The sequence below is a fragment of the Pelmatolapia mariae genome, linkage group LG15 (assembly GCF_036321145.2).
Source record: "Pelmatolapia mariae isolate MD_Pm_ZW linkage group LG15, Pm_UMD_F_2, whole genome shotgun sequence".
NCBI classification, from domain to species: Eukaryota; Metazoa; Chordata; class Actinopteri; order Cichliformes; family Cichlidae; genus Pelmatolapia; species Pelmatolapia mariae.
Genome location: NC_086240.1, coordinates 13035353 through 13055353, shown reverse-complemented (window position 1 = coordinate 13055353; position 20001 = coordinate 13035353). Strand labels below are relative to the sequence as shown.

Genomic DNA, 20001 nt, shown 5'->3' with positions numbered 1-20001 from the left:
AAGAAAGGAAAATCACAGATAGTCATCATTATCTAGCTCCAGTCCACCCAGCAGTGGAGCAGATCAATACAGTGTACCCAGCATGGCTCTGCAGTGGAACCAGCTCCACAAAACCTCTCATTACTGCCCACACTCTCATTACTACACACACAAACCCACACACTTTCAGTCACAGGGCTGCAAGTGCATGCACGCACATGCACTGTTCACACATGCACTGTTCACACTTGCAAACATGCCTATGCATATTGTGTTTATGTGTCACTCTTAGGCAGTCCTTCAGCAAACGTTGCCCACACATTACACATCTGAATAAACATGTGCTTTGATTTTCCCTTGTTTCAGATGTTGTAGCGCTTGGTTAACTGGTTGTAAAGAATTTGAATGAATCCAGAGTGGTGGCCTTTTTGTGAGTGTGTGTGCATTTAAATTAGTGTCCGCACTAGGGTGCTGTTTATTGAGTAGTATCCTGTAGATTGGTTTTGTTACAGTAAAGCGTAAATCCCATTAACGTGTCAGCCCTTATAGTTTCACATGCACACTTCCAATTATTCCAAATCCCAATCTCAGTGAAATTAGGTCATGATATTTACTGTGTTAACGAGTTTCTATTTTTGCATAATTATCATGGAGTTGGTAGGATTGGAGGAGGGAATTGAGTCTCAATATAATCCTCCATGCCTCTAGTGAATGTATTGTATGTAAGGCAAGTTGATCTGTGCTCTGGGTTGGTTGTAGGAAGATCTATCAGCCTCCTTGTTTGACTCTTTGATCGAGACTTTTTTCTCTCTTTTTTTTAGAGATGGAACAAGGTTTTGGGATATCTTTTTACTCACTGTTGTATACACTTAATATATTTGTTTAAAGAAAATGTCAAGTGCATCTGCCCTTCTTGAAGAGCAGTATGCATTTATGTGAGCTTTCCAGTACTTTGGAGCACCCTAAGGGTCCTCAAGCTCTGTGATTTGCATTCACCATGAAGTTCAACAAGCCAAAGGATGCCGACACCAAACAGTAACACAGAGCTCTGTTTTTCTCACTCTTAATCAAATCAAGGACAGGCTGTTTGCACAGCAGTTTGCAGACTTTCATTGCATTTATTTTCCCCTTGTGACTCTTGATGCATGTAAAATGAAGTTGGTGGTGCTCAGGGGACTGGAAGGCGCTAGACAGTCACTCTGGCAGAGTGGAAATCTGATCCAGAAAATACAGCTGTGCGTATCGGTGTGTTTTGTGTCATTTCCTCACACACACACAGGAACACCGAAACACCAGATGTTCTTCTGTATTTTATTGCTAGCTGCCCCAGGAGAGAGTAGAGCCACCTGCTGGAGGAGCTCTGCTGCTGGTGCACCATGACCTTGTATATGTATAGAAGCTTCCATCTGCTTCCTTTGCACACCATACAGCTGTGGCTTACTCATAAGGATTGCCACCTCATAAAGACTAAGCTAAATTCAAAGAAGTAACAGCATGATTTTCTTTTTGATTTAATAAATGAAATGTATCCTGTGTGTGGTTTAAATAATGTATGTGGCTGTGAAATCTACACAGTGAGGGTGTGAGCACATGTTTTTTTTTTTTTATTAATAGTGCAGAATTTGAATTTGTAAGTTGAATGAAAAGTTGGTTTACTTATTAATACACCACAATTGTAACTGTAGGATTCATCTTACTCAAGGAATTTTGGTAAATGCTTCCTTTGTTCCGATAGCTTCTCCTTATATAGCTTAATGTGTATAACCAAGCTCATATGAGACTGACTTGTGCATCGATGTTTTCCCCATGTTATCTTTTCAACCTGTCATGACTTAGTGATACAAAATCAGCGTGATCGGCTGTCACCCTCTGAATGTATTAGTTTGAAGCCAAATCAAAAGAGAGAGACGCATTATGTATTTAAGCTCCTTTCATCTTACTCTCACATTCCCAGCCTTCATATTTCGGTGAAAATTGCCATGGCAACGTGTCTGTAAGGCATCAGTGCGAGAGTTTAAGGGACGGAGAAAAGACTGAGCAAAAAATAGAAAAACAAAAAAAACATAGCAGCTTTGGGCAGAGAAAAGCAGGCAGCAAAAGAAGGAAGGTGTTTCTCTTTCAGTGGGCTACAAATGCAGCGCCTTAGTATGGTTGTAGTCAACCAAAGAACATCTTGATCAGCCAAAATCGTATTCTCTCTTCAGCCAATGGATTTATCATGGAAGGGTGCAATATCTCTAGATTAACTAGAGTGCACCTTTAGCCTCATAAGCCTAAATAATCAACATAATGAACTATCACTTAAAACTCTGCAACTTTGTATTTTTACCTGAACAACAACAACAGATTCTGAGCCCACGCAGTAAACCTCATGTCCTCCATTTTAATATTTAAATGATAAGTAGATAAAATGATCAGTAGACCAAACATAATAAAATATGCCAGTTCTGATATGTTGACACAAATCCCCAAATTTTAAACATGAAAGCTGCTGGAGCATTTTAGCATTAAGGAAGAGGATTAGGCTACTAAAAAAATCTTTGGGTCATGACCTTTTTCATCATCATTATTATTATTATTATTATTCAGAATCCCATGACAAAATGCAAACTTCTTAAGTTTATAATCAACTTTTTGGCCATCAACTAAGTTCAGTATCAGTATACATTAAATAGGTTTAACCTAGGAATCTCCTAATAGTTTGGGTAACTCACCCTGATTCGCCTCTTGTAGCCTGTTTGTTAGGAAAAAAAAATCAATCCTTTTTTTTAATGTGACTACAGCCCTATTAGTTTGCCCAGTTTAAAAAAAAATGAAAAATAACAATCTATAATCTGATGGCTGGATTATTAAGTGAATATTTGATATCAAGAAACACCTGGATTCACTCAATATGGCTCTTTCCTTATTAAATACTGGCTGAAGGCTTCCTGTGTGACCAGAATGCTGTGGGCCTCTGGTGCAGTTTCAATACAAAGTACAGTGTGGTTGAGAAGAACTTGGTGAAACAATCCTATGGTAAAAAGATTATTCTAGTTTAGGTGGTAACATTTTTTTTTTTTTTTTGCATGGACCTTTTCCCATAAAGTATTTTCAGACTAGGTATCTGATTGGGAAAGTAATATACCCTGCAAAAAAGCCTAATGTTAGTTTTGTTATTTGTGATTTTATTCTGGGCACCCGGGTAACTTTTTGCTGATTGTAAACAGAATCAATAGACCTGATAAGTTTGTACACATTTTGCAGAGACGTACTGTCAATCCATAACAGCAGTCTTAGGTAAATTTCATGTGCTAAATTCTACTTTAACATAAGTAAAATTGGAAGATATTTCCTTTGGCTTTATTTTATAAATATTAAAGTCTAGATAATGTAACTAAGGGTGGAGTATTAAGATTGTTGCACTCAATATCCCATTTCATTCTTTAATGAAGTAGAATAAACCTACTGAAGCTAGCACAATAGTGAGAGAGAGAGTGTGTGTGTGTGAGTGTGTGTGTGTGTGTGTGTGTGTGTGTGTGTGTGTGTGTGTGTGTGTGTGTGTGGTGGGTTCGTGGAACTAAGGTGTGTGTGTGTGTGTGTGTGTGTATATACTTGTTGTGCTGCACTCATTCACACAGCCTAAGGAAGAGAGGGTTACAGTAGGAGTATTTTCAGTTTTCCCAGTGCTCTCAGTAAAGGAACTGATCTAAGCTGTTTCCCATTGGCATTAAATATGCATTAGTCCCAGCCTTTCATGTGGGCGCTGAGCTGTGTTTTGTGTAAGAAGTCCTGAGGATATTTTCTGATACTTGGAGCCCACCAATTTTTTATCTCCATCTTTTAATTAAGGAGGAGAATGAGGTCTGTAAGAAAGCAAGCTAATCTTTATTAAATGGAATTTCTGGGACACTTATTTGCTTCAGGGCTAGTTACAAAACATCCTGCCAACAAACACTACAGACCCCCAGCACTAAAATCTATTCTCATCAATTAACCTTGAGAAACCAAGGGAAAAGACCACACTGAAATTATACAAGGCATGGTATTAACATTGCCTAATAATCATCTCTACTTTATTTCATTCATTCTCTTTGAATAATGTCAGCCGAGGGTCTAGTCCCTGACAGAATCCCACGTTCACCCTGTCAGTAAGCTATCGCCAGCTCAGGCGGTGTGCACAGCTTGTGGGCCTCGAGCTTGGTTCTGTCTTGTATAAAGACACGGTAATCAATCATTTTTTGACAGGTTTTAATGGAAGGGTAGGGGGTCTATGCCCACATTGTCCATAGTGGCTTCCCAGAAAGGGGTGAATCTTAATCCCAACACTGTGCTGGCTGGTGTGGCCACCTCTGGTTGCCCTTATTTCCCCTCTACTGGCAGGTTGGCCCTCCGCTGGTCTATTATCCCTCTATCTGTAATTAAACGCAGCCAAAGGGAACTGAGATGGAGCGAGAAAGGGGAAGAGCTCAGGCTAGGTGTCCATGTTTCACACAAAGGGTTTCTGACAGGAAGGATCTGCGGCTTTCCATGACCCGAGGGGGGTGTGTGGGTGTGTGTGTGTGTGTGTGTGTGTGTGTGTGTGTGTGTGTGTGTAATGAGACCATTACAAGGCATTTTTTACCGTTAAGTCCTCATACCTTAAAGGTTAGAAAGGGATTACTGTAACGTTAGCCAAAATAATAAAGCTGGAGAATTGATGAACTGTCCATCAGATACAGCGCACAAACCTTTGAAATCGCACAATTTGGACATGCAGCCTGTCTTGTGCAATAACTAATGCTGTCCATTGCCTCCGGAGACCTAATTTTGTCATGAAAGCCATAAGCTCACCTTAGAACGAGTGCAGAAGCCTGCACCCCTACCTCATTCTTTGTGGGGGTTGTAGGTGTGTGTAAATAATGGTGATACTCAACAATTCTCACCAGCACACTCTATGACTGTAATTTCACACAATTTAAGCACGCTCTATTCACACTCATAAATCTCAAACTTCTCCCCATTTTTTTCCCCCCATCTTTCCTCTGGAGACCTGCAAATGTTAATGCCAGTGTTTTGTGAGTGTAACCCCTTGCCAAGGCTTTATCTGTGGGCCCACGCTGGCTAGAATTGGACAAGATTGGAACCTGTCGCAGTAATGGGGTCTCTGACCCAGTAGGGCCATCTCAGACAGTCTTTGTGTGTAGAGGTGTGTAGAGGTTCATATACACAGGTCTGTGCATGTGCTGTGATTTATAGGGACACAAACCTTCCAATAGAGCCTGAAGGGCATGGCTGGGCTTCCATAAATAAGCAGCCTTGGTTATCAGCAAGGTAGGAAATATTGATTATTTTAAATGGCTATCGCATTACTCTCATAAATATGCATCGATTGCACATCATCGGGTTGATGTCCTTCGATTTGGTTTTGAAAAATGCGAAACCGTTAGCAGCTCATGAAATAAACAGCCATTTGTAAAATCTTATTTATCTCCTGAAGGCTCCTTTGAGAAAACGTTGTTTACGAACAGGCTATCCCGACTGAATTACTGAATTCAAGGATGAAAAAAAAAAGGAGAGACTATACCCACAGTCGTATAAATTGCTGCAGGATAACTATCATTTATCTTATAACCCCAAACCATACAAAACGGAGAAACCTCTACTTTTCCAGGAACCTTTGGAATCATTTCCTAGTAGTGTTATCCATCAGTCGTGTTACAGCCCATTGAAAGAAAACAAAATGTCAGTCGCCCCAGAATAGACCCCATGAACCATCATCTCCATGTTCCACTACAGTTTAAACCACCATACCTTCCAGATACAAGACTTTACCAAAGTACAATCACAGTGTCTGCAAAATATACAACACATCATTAACTGTGGTCTACCTCTGGTTATTTAATACACTGTTTCTTCTCTTAGTCTGCAAACCTCCCCCCGGTGGAAAAGCCTCAGGAGTATAGATGGTTCATGTATACCACTGCCAACACTGTACAGGAATTTTGAAACCCAAGTCAGCACTCATTCTGAGATGAACTGCGCTTTACCTCTTGCCTCTTTCTTCTGTGCATTAACTCCGGAGAATTTTGGCTCTTGGCTTTCCTCCCTCGTTTCCTCCAGTAGCTGCTGAGAAGGGGTGATCACTTTGACGTCGCTGAGCCTTGCTCACCGTGGGTGTAAATAATCAGATTTGTGACAAGAAGGGCCGCTAGTCAGAGGAGGTGAGAATTGAATTTTTGAACTCTCATCTTATTGTTCTGGTATGAATCGTCTTCAGCCGATAAAACAGCATGCCTCCGCTGTTCTCATGAAGAGAAACTGAATTACTCGTTTGAAACTGAGGCGAGCAGCGATTAAAGCGGATTCGGCAACTGGCAAAGGGACTCATGCAGCGTGCCAAGATGCATCTATGCATCCCATCTTTGACAGATTTGGCAACTGTATTAAATAAATGAAAGCATCTTACATTAATCAGAATGCTTTGTTTGGAAAAAATTGTTGGAAACCCCAGAGAATAACTCAAAAAGCAATGTTGTTTTACACACCCACCCAAATTAGGGAATGTAAGTTGTCACAATGTCAAGTAAGATAATTAAGATGCTTTCCAACGGCATTGTTGACACAGAGTTGTAAAAAACAAACAAACAAGAAAACACTTATATGTCTCGTGCATCTTTGTTGTTTGAATCACCACAAAAATGGTGAGACAAGTGTGTGCTGACAGGCTGAATTTTGTGAAGCCTACACAAACGCAAGAGTTAAATGTGATGGTGAAAAAGAAAAAGAGGCAAAGACCACTGACCCAAGTCCAACATGCTGTTGCTCACTACTCTGTGGCCTGGATGGAGAATCCAACTTTATTATGTAACACCAGTGACTGTAAGCTCAACAAACAGGGTTGAGGTTGGGCTGGAGCCCATCCCAGCTGTCAAAGGGCAAGAGGCGGGGTACGCCACTGACGGGTTGCCAAGTATCACAAGGAGATCTTAGGAGAACTTAACATGCTTATCTTTGTACTGTGGGAGGAAGTGGAAGTAACCAGAGAGAACATGCAAGCTCCAGCCAGCAGATTCAAACCCAGCACCTATTTGTTGTGAAGCAGTAGTGCTAGCCACCACACCCCCATGCCTGTGTAATACACAGTGAGTAAAATAAAGAATGATCCTTTTTCAAAAGGCTACTTTTTTTTTTTAAAGTAATGGATATAGAAGCTTAAATTTTGAAATGCTTAGCTGAATGTAAGGTTTAACATGGCAAAACTTACAACGTGTCCCCTTCATGACACGTGGAATATGCTTATATGATTTTTCAAACATGTCCCATATAATTCTGAGCCTGTTTGGAGTCACTGCAGCCACTGCTGCTGTTATGCTGCCTACCGGCAACCACGTGAAACTTCCGAATCCCCTATTTAACATTTAATGGTACTGGTGAGTGGCTGGGGAATTAAAGCCCTTAAAAATAGGATTATTCTTTTTCATACACCCTGTATGTTAATATAATATAATACTTTTTCAAATGCCAATGTCCTTCATACCCAAAGTGTAAATTTTTTACTAATCGGTCATCAAATAGCTTGACAGTCATTACTTTTCTGTAAAGGATAGAATTGTAGCGGTTTGCCTCCATTCAATTTATTTTTCCCCACCATTTATCAACCTCTAAACTAAATTCTCTCCATGGCTGAAGCCTGTGGATGAGATTTTATTCATCATTTTCCTCAAAATAAAAGTTTTAAACGTGTTAATAAATGAGTTCCCTGGAGCCTGACCGAGCAGGACATGAGCAGATTCAGCCTGGAGGCAAGGTCTTGAATAGAAAGAGCAGCAGAGAGCTTGATCTGTCTTTATGCGCTTTTAATTACACACGGCCGGATGGCCTTCAATCCCCAGAGAGCTGAGGTGGAGCTCACGTCAAGACCAGAAAGAGACGGGGAGAGGGGAAGGATCACCGGCACCTCTGAGGGCAGCGCGAGGTTAATTCAGCAGACACATTACAAGAGCCACAGGCGGCTGTCAATCATTCCACAGTATTTTGACTGACGTGTAGTGAAAAGAACTGTCGGTTAGCAGTAGACTCACAGGTCCTTATTCTGCATGGATTTACTGCCCATGTTTTAGAACATGTATGCAAATTTCCCCAGAAAGGAAAACCCCCTTTGTTTTCAGTTTGTAGAGGAACCTCAGCTGAGTTAATGTGCTTAGCTTTTTGCAAAAATTTAATGTTTATTTTAATGATCAACTGCCTGGCAGGTAGCTAGTGCTCTGTAGTGGGTAATGTGAGAAGACATGTGGTTTGTAAAACTGACTGATCAGAAAGACAACAGATAAGATCAAGTTAAGGCTAGTTTGTGTGTATTTGTCTGTGTCTGCTGCCCATATTCACATTAGACTGAATATGCTCATTCACGTGCACCCATCAATAATCACACGTCCACGTAGATTCTCAGTTGAGTCCAATTTTGCCCATTACAGTATCCCAAATCGCAAATTCGCCCTGGTGGGCTTTACCATCTATACTGTTCTTTCTCAGTCTATCTCGCTGTTTTCTCTCACACATTTACTTTCAAACACATTTCGTCAACACACATTCCAACAGTTCAGAGCACGCTGAACAGCAAGAGCAGAGGGAATAAAACACTCACACAGAGAGAGCTTTTATGTATCAGAAACCCTCTTCATTCTTATGAATCTCACCTCCCAGAACTGTACTTTTCTACGAAATGAGTGCTATAACCTCAAGGCAATGTCAAGGTGAAGGAAACGTGTCAGCGCCTCCCTGTTGAGCTTTTTCTCGCTCCGGCTCTCTCCAGTTAATGACTCGAGTGTGGAGAGTGTTACCTTAGCTAGGCCTGGCCAGATGAGCCCAGAGGAGATGGCCAGACTGTAATCACAGGCAATCATCAGCTCTCGCGCCTAGATCTCTGCTACTCTGGACTGAACGGTATGGTCCTAAACCTGTGATTTGAGCCGTAAGGTAGAGTGAGACCGAAGGAAAGGGGAGGGAGAGGATAAACAATAAAGGTTTACACTATGAAGTATGCACAAGTGAGAGATTATAGTGATGTTCATGGTCTTTATTTGATGTGTTAACATGCTAAAACACAAATTTTATTTGAAGACAGGTACTTCAATTTGGTTACATTTTGACTGGAGGGGGGTTACATGAAAAAGTCCTTATCACCAAGACACGAAATTCTTGAAAATCCATTAAAGGGGTGCCGGTTTAGCTCAGCAGGCGAGCAGGCGTATGCTGTATTGCCTAGAGAGCAGTAGGCCCGGGTTTGAGTCTGACCCGTGGCCCTTTGTCTTCCCCTTTCTGTCCTCACTTTCCCGTCTATCTACAATGTCTCTACCCAATAAAGGCTAAAAAGCCAAAAAAAAATCATCTTAAAAAAAAAAAATAAGAAAAGAAAATCTATTTAAGAGTTGCTCAGACTTTTATAGTAAATCTGGGACAAGTAAAAGCCAAGGAAACACCAACACGGTGTGAATTCACAGCGATGAGTATTTGTCTGAAATTTCCTGGCTGTCAGTTCAAAGGTGTAAGTAAGACAGTCTAGAAAGAAAATAAGGGCTGCAGTGCAAGTATGAGAAAATGTCCATAATAATTAGTCATCGTAGCTGCGATTTGACTCAATCTTGGTTGGTCCACCACTGATAACTGTGAAAACTTCAATCGTAATGACACTGGTCTTCTTCTGACTTTCTCTAGTGCAGAGAATTCACAGCACCTGAGTGGGTGAAAAATAAACAATCCACCCCTAGTTCAAGAAATCTTTAAACTCCACACAAACAAACAAAAAAAAAAGGATCCACGAGCATGTCTCACTGCAGGTCAGTAAGAAGACTACAGAAGGTAACCCTATTAAAAAATAAATAAATAAATAAATAAATAAATAAATAAATAAAATCATGCAGCTTGACGTGGTGGGTCCAGGGACTGTGACTTCAAAATCCTCCAGGCTAAAACTAATGGAGTTCTGCTTCTTCCAGCTTGTCTGTCTCTCTTCATCAAAACACAACAACCCCCACATAGCCTGCAGCACTGATAGTAATATGCGATACAGAATGGTTGTTCGTTTAATTTTACAGCCAGGCATGCTGGTGTCACTCAAAAAAAACAAAACAAACAAACCCTGAAAAAACAGTCTAATCTACCTGGACTGATGGACAGAAAGAGCCATGCTTTTGCAGGCATGCCAGCTCTGTCTTTGTAGCTGTAAACTTTTACATGTCAGTGGGGCTGTGTGAGAGAAAAGCCTTGGACTTTTTGTCTCCTACCCTCAATCCTACGTGCTCCGCGGTTGAGTCTGGTTGTCTGCTTTCTGCTGTGGTCTTTCATCACGTTCACTCCCCATTCTGGCATGCCTACTAGTATCTGTGTGTGTGTGTGTGTGTGTGTGTGTGTGTGTGTGTGTGTGTGTGTGTGTGTGTGTGTGTGTGTGGGGGGATAAGACAAGAACTTTACTGCCATCTAGTGGCAACAAAACCACTGCCCTTCCTGTGGGGTCAAGGAGATTAGGTATGAGATCAAGAAAAAGAAATGCATGGAAAACAGTGGTGTGGAGTGTTGTCTAAACACTGTTCATATACATCTCTCGTGTGTCTTTGTGGTGGTTGATGCTGGTACTTCATTAATGGGAGTCCATATTAGTGTAGCAGGTCAAGTTAAGTCAATGAGCAAGTGCTAATTCCTCTGCAGTCCTGTGCACTGCCACTCATCACACATTTGCATATAAATTGCTTTAAACGTGATGTTGCTGCTAAATTCCTTAACCACCACTTGTTTAAAATTCATGAATGCTTTTGAATTTTGTCAGGCATGGTTGAGCTGTCAAAAAAACCTTTTGATACGTTTAAAAAAAAAAGAAACCCTGCAGGTGTGCATGCGCACAGGCATTTGGCCTGAGATTTTGTGAAATTCTCTCCTATTTTGTCTGTGAAAAGCTCTGGAAGCTCCCTCTGTCTCAAGCCGTCTCTCTCTTTTTATTTCTTTGTGTGCTTGTCCCCGCACGCGTGTGTGTGTATTCAGACTCATTAGCTAGTCTTGGCTGGTGAAGAGAGCCTTGTCTCTGTGGGCATCGATGTGTTAATATACACTGTCTAGTTATCTCTGGTCACCATAATCAGTATTCAGAAACAGTCTCTGCTGGAAGGGCAAATATTTTGTTAATTTTCAAACCGGGACTTGCAAAAACATGCATGTAAAACACTTTTTTTTTTTTCCTGTAGACTTTAGATGTTTTGCACCACAGCTAACCTATTTCTAACCTTTTAATCAACATGAACAAACCAAGGTAGAACAATTAAAATTGGGCATGTCACAAATTGTTTTGGGCACAGGATACACCCGTGCTCTGATGCTGCCTATCTATTGCTAGCGGGGGATCGGATTTTAGACAAATTCTCTTGTTCCGAGTTAATTTGTGTCTGCTGTTTGATTGTTTGCCTCAGGAGGAACAAGGATAGTGCTTAAAGTAAATGAATGGCCCATTTACATTCTACTAATTGATTGTGAGGGTTTCGATGAGGGTTTTTTTTCCTGTGTTGCCCTGTATGAGACAGAATAGAGTCCAGAAAAAAGCAGCAAATGAAACCTTTACAATCAAACAATAAACAGATCAAGTAATTGTAATATGAAAATATATTGTTTTTTTCCAGAATTTCGAAAAAATGTATATATTTGGCCATAATGTAGTGGATTACACATTAACCTGACAAGCAAAAGATCCCTGGGAGGAGAGAAAAATCTATTCTTGTTAAAAAAAAAAAATCTACCAAATCAGAAATGCAGTGCTATTGGATGTGGTGACCCCTTGTGACAAGAGAGCAACTTTATTTGCTTTGGGCTATATAAATTAAACACTCAGCCTTAATAAATCCTGATCAAAAGCTATACTTCATAAACACTAGACCATAGAAAGGACGGCTCTTTAGGTCATCAAAGTATGTCTGTTTGTCATAACTACAGTGACCTGCAACTTCATGCGGTCAAAGCCAGCTCAGCAACAGTGGAATGCCTTTGATGTACCTGTACCTGCTTGTGCAGCTTCTTTCGAGTATGCGTGGCTATTTTACAGCATGCCCCTTTGAACTGTTTTGGGGTTTTGTTTTGTTTTTTTAATTTTTCAATTGCAGTGGCCATGCTCATGCGGTTTGTATCTAGCTTGCTAGCTGAAATTAAAAGAATACAAATCATTGCCTCTTGTTCATGCACTAGAAGGTTTTATGGGCTGTATTAAAGGCTGGAGCTTTGTGCTGCTTTTGTTATAACTGACTGATCTGAACTGAAGGTTTAATACGCAGCATCGGGAACTGCCTCGTCTAGCGGCTAAAAAACATGAAAAATATTTAACTTCATCCGCAGGAAATGTGCTGTCTAACCACTTGAACAAAGAATGTTGACCGCATTTTCTCAGTCTGCCTTCATCTGTATGTGTATACACTCCTAAAGACAGCCTGTTTATGTTCCCTGGTCTCTGCACATCCTTGAGATTCACTTGTGTGATTTTTTTTTTTTTCTTCTTTTCTCCTTCTTCCTTTTTTTTTTTTTTTTTTTTTTTTTTTTTTGCAAGTCCTTCGCTGCGCATTTACATGAACCCTTGCACTTTGTTTCCTTCTCTAAATGTTGTGATGACAGGTCTAAACAGGATGCAGGTCAGCTGAAATGGTTTACACAGGAGATCCCGATGCATTTATTGCGTTGAGACAAAGCTGCGCTGCTACACTTCAAACATCTAAATTTAGCAGGAGTTGCAATGAGTTGCTGCACAGTTTGTCTTTACAGTTGAGCTATACATCTTGCCTCAGGCTCTCCAGACCATCTTTACCAGCTTTGGAAACACACATGAAAATGCAAGCTGACCAAATAGACTTCCTCCTTTGTAGTTACATGTTTTAGCAGCTGCACATCACCTCTAGATATGGCTTCACAGTATTTTGAGCTTCAATTGCTTAAATAATGTGCGCTGTTTCTGATTTGCCAGCGTGTCATTGTCTGCTCACCATCACCCTCGTGTCTGAAAGAGTGGCGTACCCTATGCTATTTGGTTGTGTCAGCAACACTGACTTGGTGAGCCATCTCTTGGCGAGTGGATGTGGGACATTTCTCTGGTACCTATCCAAGCCTATGTCTGCCCCGCCATTCCATTCCTCTCTGTTACTATCTGTCATCCCCCCAGTTTCTCCTTCCTCCTCTCCCATGACCTCAAGGAGTCCTCAGGAGGTGAAGTTTCCAAAATGGGAAGTTTTTTTTTTTTCTTCCTCCCCATCTGTCTCTTTGGTCTCGTTTTCCCTCTCACAAATTAGCATAGAAAAAGAAAAAAAAACCCACCCCAAACCTCAATGCCGAGTGACTCATTCAAATAATTGTTGCTTTAACTGTATCAAGTTACTCTTTTCTCTGACTCCCTTTTTGCTTTTCTTCCTTTCCCCAGTACAGTGCGGTATCTGGGCCACTTGTGAATTGGGGCCTTTCAGTGAAAAGGCAGGAAAAAAACGAGTGACATCAGAGAGGGAGAGAAAGAGAGGGATCTAAAGTCGCCCTGTAATTTTCTGTTCTGTTTCTGTGATTGCATATATGACCATAACAGACAACCAGTTAGCTGGTTCACTTTGTGCGTATACATATATATTACATTAGTAAAGATCTCCCATGTGTCTGTGTTTTATTTTGGCATGTTTGCGCTGCTTGTGTGTCTAGGTGGAGCTTGACATTGTTGACTTTTACAGCAAAACAGTTTTACAGGAGTGCTGTTCATAACCGAATAACAGAGAAAACAAAGAAACCCTCGCGTGTGTGTGAGTGTGTGTCTGTGTCTGTGTGTGAGCAATGAAAAGACAGTAAGAACAAAGAGACAAGAGATGGCGAAAGAAAAGGGGAGTGTACGGAGAAAGAGGAAGGCCAGAAAAAGCTCCACTTTTGAGAAGGAGAAGAAATTTGAGACATGTTGAAACATTTTTGGATAGAGGAGAGGAAAAGGGCAAGACATGCGGAGTGAAGGATGAGATCCCTCCCCCTGCCAAACTCTAGTTATACTCTTGACTCTTCTATAGCTAACCCTCCCTCTTTTCCCCTCCTCTCCACGTCCCATGTGAGCAGCAGCCTGATGACTGGACCTCTGTGTGTCTCCACTCTGCTTACGCTTTGCTGCGCTCTGGCAGACATGCATTGTTCTCCACTGTACACTACTTGTTGCTCCCATTCTTAAAGAGTTAGTCGGTGTTAGCTCGGCAGAAAGAGTGGGAGGAAAATACTCAGCGACAGTCTCGCGGTGAGTACTGACATTTTAATTTTTTAGAGAGGAATATTCTTGTCTCATTCATTTGTGGTGTCAAAAGGTTTTCAGTAGCATAACAAGGTTTTCTAAGGGATATCTTCAGTGGAGGATTTTTAAATAAGACAATCAGTTTGGCATGCCATGTAAAGAACATAGATTCATTAGTTTTTTTTCATTGAGTAAGTTGGTGAAAGACATGCTCTGGTAGTGAGAGCCCTTTTAGCTCCCCTCTTGTTTCTTTTGCTGACTCACTCTATTAACTTATTTCATATGGCTCCGTGGTGTGTGGGTGTGTGTGCATGTGTTTGCCATTGTGTACAGTTTCTTGAGGTATTCTGTACAGATGCACGTGTGTACGTCATTTAAATGTAATTATCAGCCCCTGGCCCTACCTGATTGTGTAAATGTGAGAATTTAACAAAGATGGAGGGAGCAAAACATAGGGGGGGATGCTGGCATACAGCTGTTACTCACTGTTTGCTTCGCTCTCTCAGGTCTGTATTGATTTCCTCCTCTCTCCCCACTAAACGAGAACAATAGCTTCATGCCTGGCCAAGACCCCCCAGTAAATAACTCAGCTAAATATCTACAGCAAATCTCCAGCAAGATGTTGTTCATTGATTGCTTTGTCATCAGATGTGCACACACAAACACACATACATACGGAGGAAAAATACACAAACGCTCAATCGGGCCTTGTCGTCTAGAGGGACTTCATTGTTTGGTGTGCATAATTGTTTGTGTGTATGTGTCTGTAAAGGCCTTGTCCAAAAAGGTCTTGGACAATGAAGTCTGTCACCGGGGGATGTGGATTTCTATCTCCCTCTCCTTCCCTCGCTCCCTTTGCTTTTCCTGTCCCAGTCTCCCTTCACATCTGGATCTCCCCACCAGCTGACAAGGAACAAGGGAGCGGATGGAGGGAGGAAAAAGGCATGGATTGGGGGGGAAAAAAAGAGAAGGTTAGAAATTGGAGGAAGGGGAGTGTATTTGAGCCAAAGTTCCCTCCGTGCAGGAAGAGCAAACTTCACAATGTTATTGTGATTGTCTGATGTATGGGAGGAAGCACAAACACTGCATGCACACACACACATACACAGTCCTTCACACGCAGGACTTAAGTTCACATGTGTGCAAATACAGTAAATGAACATGGGCAAATGTACACACATTTAAACACATGCAATACACATTTAAAGGACTGTGAAGCCAGCGTTAAGCCGATTGAAGTGACACTCACTGTTTAGGCTCAGAGAAAAGCTGGTGCCGGTGCTTGTTGGAGGGCTTTGGCCTTACCATGTGTCAAGTTTTTAATAGGAAATTTTGCACAAGGCTTTAGCTGTCAAAGCAAGTCCTTTTCCCTCTTGGTCTCTTTACTTTACTGCCTTCCAGCTCATTAGCCCATTGCTGGACTCTGATGAGACTCCTGAAGTTGAAACCATAATGAAAAGCTCTACTTGAAATTAAATCAGTTTCCTGGATTGAAATTAGATATATATATATTTTTTACTTCTATCTGCCAGAAGAAGCCGTGCAGGCCAACTGTTGCAATGTTCTGCCAAAGCTGGTCAACCTTCGCCTGTTTATCCATACCAGGGCAGAGCCATGTGCCATGGCAACAGGTGTATGCTGATTATTAATATTAGGCAACAGGCGAGGCTGCGTGAATGCACGATGATTTAAAGGGGTAAATGTCCCCCTTACATCTGCTTTGGCGGTTTCTGTGCAGCACGCACGATTGGGGGAGGTAAAGATTGGGGACATTGATAAAACACCAGCAGTTATTTCCTCCACAGCCTCCCAGGAATTGTTTGACTATGCAGTTTCTGCCATATGTGCATGTGTAATTCAGCCATCTCCCTCTGTCAGTGCAGCTGGTCTGCGTCTGCCTGTACCGCTGCTTTTCATATTACTTATGGCCTTTAGTTAAGCCTGCATCATTGTGCGAAATATAGGCAAGAGGGATGATGTTACAGTGCAGGTGGCATGAGTAAGACTGAGGTCACTGCTGAATGGGTTTACAGTGTGAATAGCTTCTCTTTGTGACTTGACATCACTGTGAATACTATAATTCTAGGGTGTATGAGTTTTTGCTTTTCAGAGTAAGCATGTTTTGATATATAAAACACTGCCGAGCAGCATAACAGTGATGGACTGAAAAAGTGGCCCTGTTTTGGCTTTGTAATCCGTATAGTTCTTATACTGTGGTAGTGGATGTCGACCAAGTGTGTATGTTTTACATCATGATGTCACTAAGCGGACTGAGGGCTACGGCCAATGATGTAGTGTCACTTGGCACAAGTGACACTACATCGCACTGTACTGTCTGTGTGCCAACCAACAATCAGGCTGGAGAAAAGTGAAATGTGTTGAGCTGCGTTAAAAAGCCCTGATTTGTTTTGGTCTGTGTAATAACATTCACACAGCAGTGGTGTCAGTACATAGTGTACAACGATCTTTCTCACATTCATGGAACAAGACCAAAAAACCTGACTGATGTCAAAGAAACTGACAAAAAGGAACTAAATGGATAATGATAAAGTCAGTGTGGATAAATACAAGGAGAAACCAAAGTACTGTAAGCTAACATAAAGGTTATTTGCATTTTTTGTTTTATTCAAATCAGCCAAATCTGGTCGAGCATTTCAATAGGTCTTCAGATATTCAGACAGGTGGATGGAGGAAAGTAGGCTACATGGCAGCCATCAAATAAGAGTATAACTTGAGTTCGGTTCTGCTCTTATCTCAGCTCATGTGCAATACATCACACTTTTCTGTGGCCTTAAATGAGAGATTTGCCAGAGTAACTTCACTTTGGCAAATCTCTTATTAGTAGAGGAGGATATGTTTGCTATATACATGTCAGCACACATGTGTAAAGTGCACACATTACTACTTGCATGTTGTGGCACTGTGTTGTAGTGTTTTATGTCTACAGTTAAATAATTATAAATAATTTTAGTAAAGTTTCCAGTTTACAAACAATACGCATGAACTTTGTGACTTAAGGCATTCCTTGCTGCAGCTGCTTGCAGAGAGGCACTCAATCCCTTGTTAGGCATTCCTGAATTTATTTTTTGGATTTCATGCATTCTTTTTTTTTTTCTCCCCATGAATACAACTGTGGCAGGGTCTAATGACAGACCAATGGCTGCACACAGAGCTTCAGGGGTGATGTCCAAAGTAATCTGCTCCCTGACTGGTACTTGTGACTTTGACCAGAATGCCAGTCTTATAATAAAGGCAAATATGTTCAAAGTGACACATGCATGTATGTTTAGTATTATGCTTAACAATAATAATTATGCTGTGTACAAGACAGGTAATAAAATTTAAACTAAACTCTGTTTTTCAGCTTAATTTTTTTTTCAGAAGGTATACAATGATGCTAATACTCTGTGTAGACTGAGTGGGCATTTATGTAGCACAACAAATGTCTTTATCGTTGCAAGTAATCTGCAATCTGCTAAAAAATCTCTTCATTTTACAGCCTAATTGCTTTTTGGTGTGCTTGCAGCTTTGCCACAATAGTTTATTCTGCAGTCTGTGAAGCAGAAGATTTGCAGGTAGATTCTTTTTTTCCCCCATTTTTTTTTTTTCAAAAATTCAATCAGTCGTATCTTTTTTTTTGTGCCAGTTTCGTCTTTCATCTGGAACAAGATATCTGTGTGTGTGTGTGTGTGTGTGTGTGTGTGTGTGTGTGTGTGCACGCATGCTTCTGACTGAATGAGTCCTGGCAAATTCTAATTAAAATCTTGCTAATAACCAACACTGAAGTCTTTGTTTTAGGCATATAATGAGTGAAGGAATCAGAAGTCACTGCATCGACCATCACTTTTATTAGTTGTCACTTTGAATACATCTATAGTATATATTAATATCAAAAGAATTTGTGGGTATGCATACACGTGGTAGGTGTATATACTCAGAGGGTCCTGCACGCTTGATTCTCTGTAGGTATTCTTCAAAGGACTGTGCATTGCTGAGCTTATCCCTGAAGATTATCGCTATTCTTCCACCCTGTCATTTTTTTCTTCTGTAGCTCTGGCTAGTGTAATTCTATGGTTCAGCAGTTATTATGAAAGCTGGCTTTGAAAGCTCATTAAATCTATTTTGAAACAAGGTGGAGGCCAGGTATAAATCTCCTGCAAAAATCCAAGTTTTGAGCAGGTTACACATCATATTGAGATGAGAGGATTACAGCTATTATTGGTGAAAGAACATTCCCTGATTATAGCTCACCCCTGTGTGTGGATACAAAGAGTTCTGATTACTGCTGGCACTGCCGCCTCACTTCCCAAGAGTCTAAGCATTGACTGGCACAGCAGGGGGTGCAGGAAAGGCGGCAGGCAGGCAGGCGCACACACACACACACACACACACACACACACACACACACACACACACACACACACACACACACACAGAGATGTACCAACACAAAGGCAAACATGCAGACACACATTAAACACATGTTAACATCATGTTTTAATGAAAAGCACAGTCTTTTCTTGAAAAGAATTGCACAGCTATTTTCATAATGTGTATTTAATACAGATTTCACCTATAATAAACACACAGAACAGCTGCAGGCATTTGGAGCAGAGCTAATATTGAAATATATTAAATGTATTTTTTTTATGGATGATAGCCTTTTTTGCATGATTGTGTATAACACATCATTCGTCACTCAGTACACCATCAGAGTTTAATGGTCTTATTTAACAACAAGCGTTCACACACACACACATGCTTTTTCCTGTTTGTGTTGCCTGTGGCAACGGTTTGGCAAGGATCAGTGGTGATGTCAGCAGTGATGTACGAGTGTTGGAGTGCAAGGAATGACCTCAGCAGAGGGGAAGTCCTGGGAGACTCATATCAGCTGCAGCCAGTGTTCGCCTTCAGAACTTTCTCACACTACAGCTCTGCTAATAACTAAGGCCGACCCGATCCCCCCTCCAAAACCCCTCCTTCTGATCCTTCACAGGCATCACAAATCACCAGCATGCAACATGACAAAGAGCTCTGACATGCACAGAAGAAAGCCCTACTCCCAAAGCCAATGCTGAGAGTACATAGAAGAGGAATAGGCAAATTAACTGTTACTGCCTAGTGGGGAAAAGCCATTCCTTTGACAATATTTTTTTTCTCCAAAATGTTTTGTTTTTCCTTTACTGACTCCTTTTGTATCAGTTAGTTTTAAAGTCTTGTAGTGCAGTATGAAGCATGCAGTCTCTCTCCCCCAGCTTCTCAAAAGTGAGAATTTTACCTCAGGAAGCAAGATAATGAGCAAATGAATTGATAGTTAAAATATTAACTGGCTTGAAATGAGTCACTTCCATGTTTATATGCTTTATACATCCTAACACTGTAAAGCCAGACCAATATACAAGCTGGAAAATATTATTAGCAGATATAGGTCCTCATATAATAAACTGTATGAACATAATTTGTTTGATCACAACTAAACTGCATTACTTTTGAAATGGTCTCATTACATAGTTTCACTCAGACTCTATTGTTTACAATACTCTTAGCGCTGTTAGCACATGCAGCAGAGTATGTATCACAGCGAGCTAAATGATGTCTTGATGCATTGCAGGAGAACTGGTAAACAATGATAACAGGCTTTAGCCTTCATAGTATATCTGTGACAGAGCATGTGTATAAATTAGTTTATCTATCAGAAATAATATTGGGGAATATATCAGTACTCTAATTTTTTACTGCTTAAAATTTGTAAGTGGCATTGGTCATTTTGCTAATGTGGTTTAAACAGTGAC

General features: G+C 40.9%; 1 protein-coding gene across 3 annotated transcripts in view; it reads left to right on the top strand.

Annotated features, from left to right (window-relative positions):
• sash1a (SAM and SH3 domain containing 1a) overlaps window positions 1-20001 on the top strand; it is a 159201-nt gene that overhangs the window by 74292 nt on the left and 64908 nt on the right. Inside the window, exon 1 of one of the 3 annotated variants that reach the window (XM_063494780.1) lies at window positions 14093-14215. The exons of the other annotated variants lie outside the window; for them this stretch is intronic. The gene's annotated coding sequence lies outside the window, so the exon portion shown is untranslated. Of the gene's footprint in view, window positions 1-14092; window positions 14216-20001 lie in introns of those variants that run through there. 3 annotated transcript variants of the gene reach the window in all.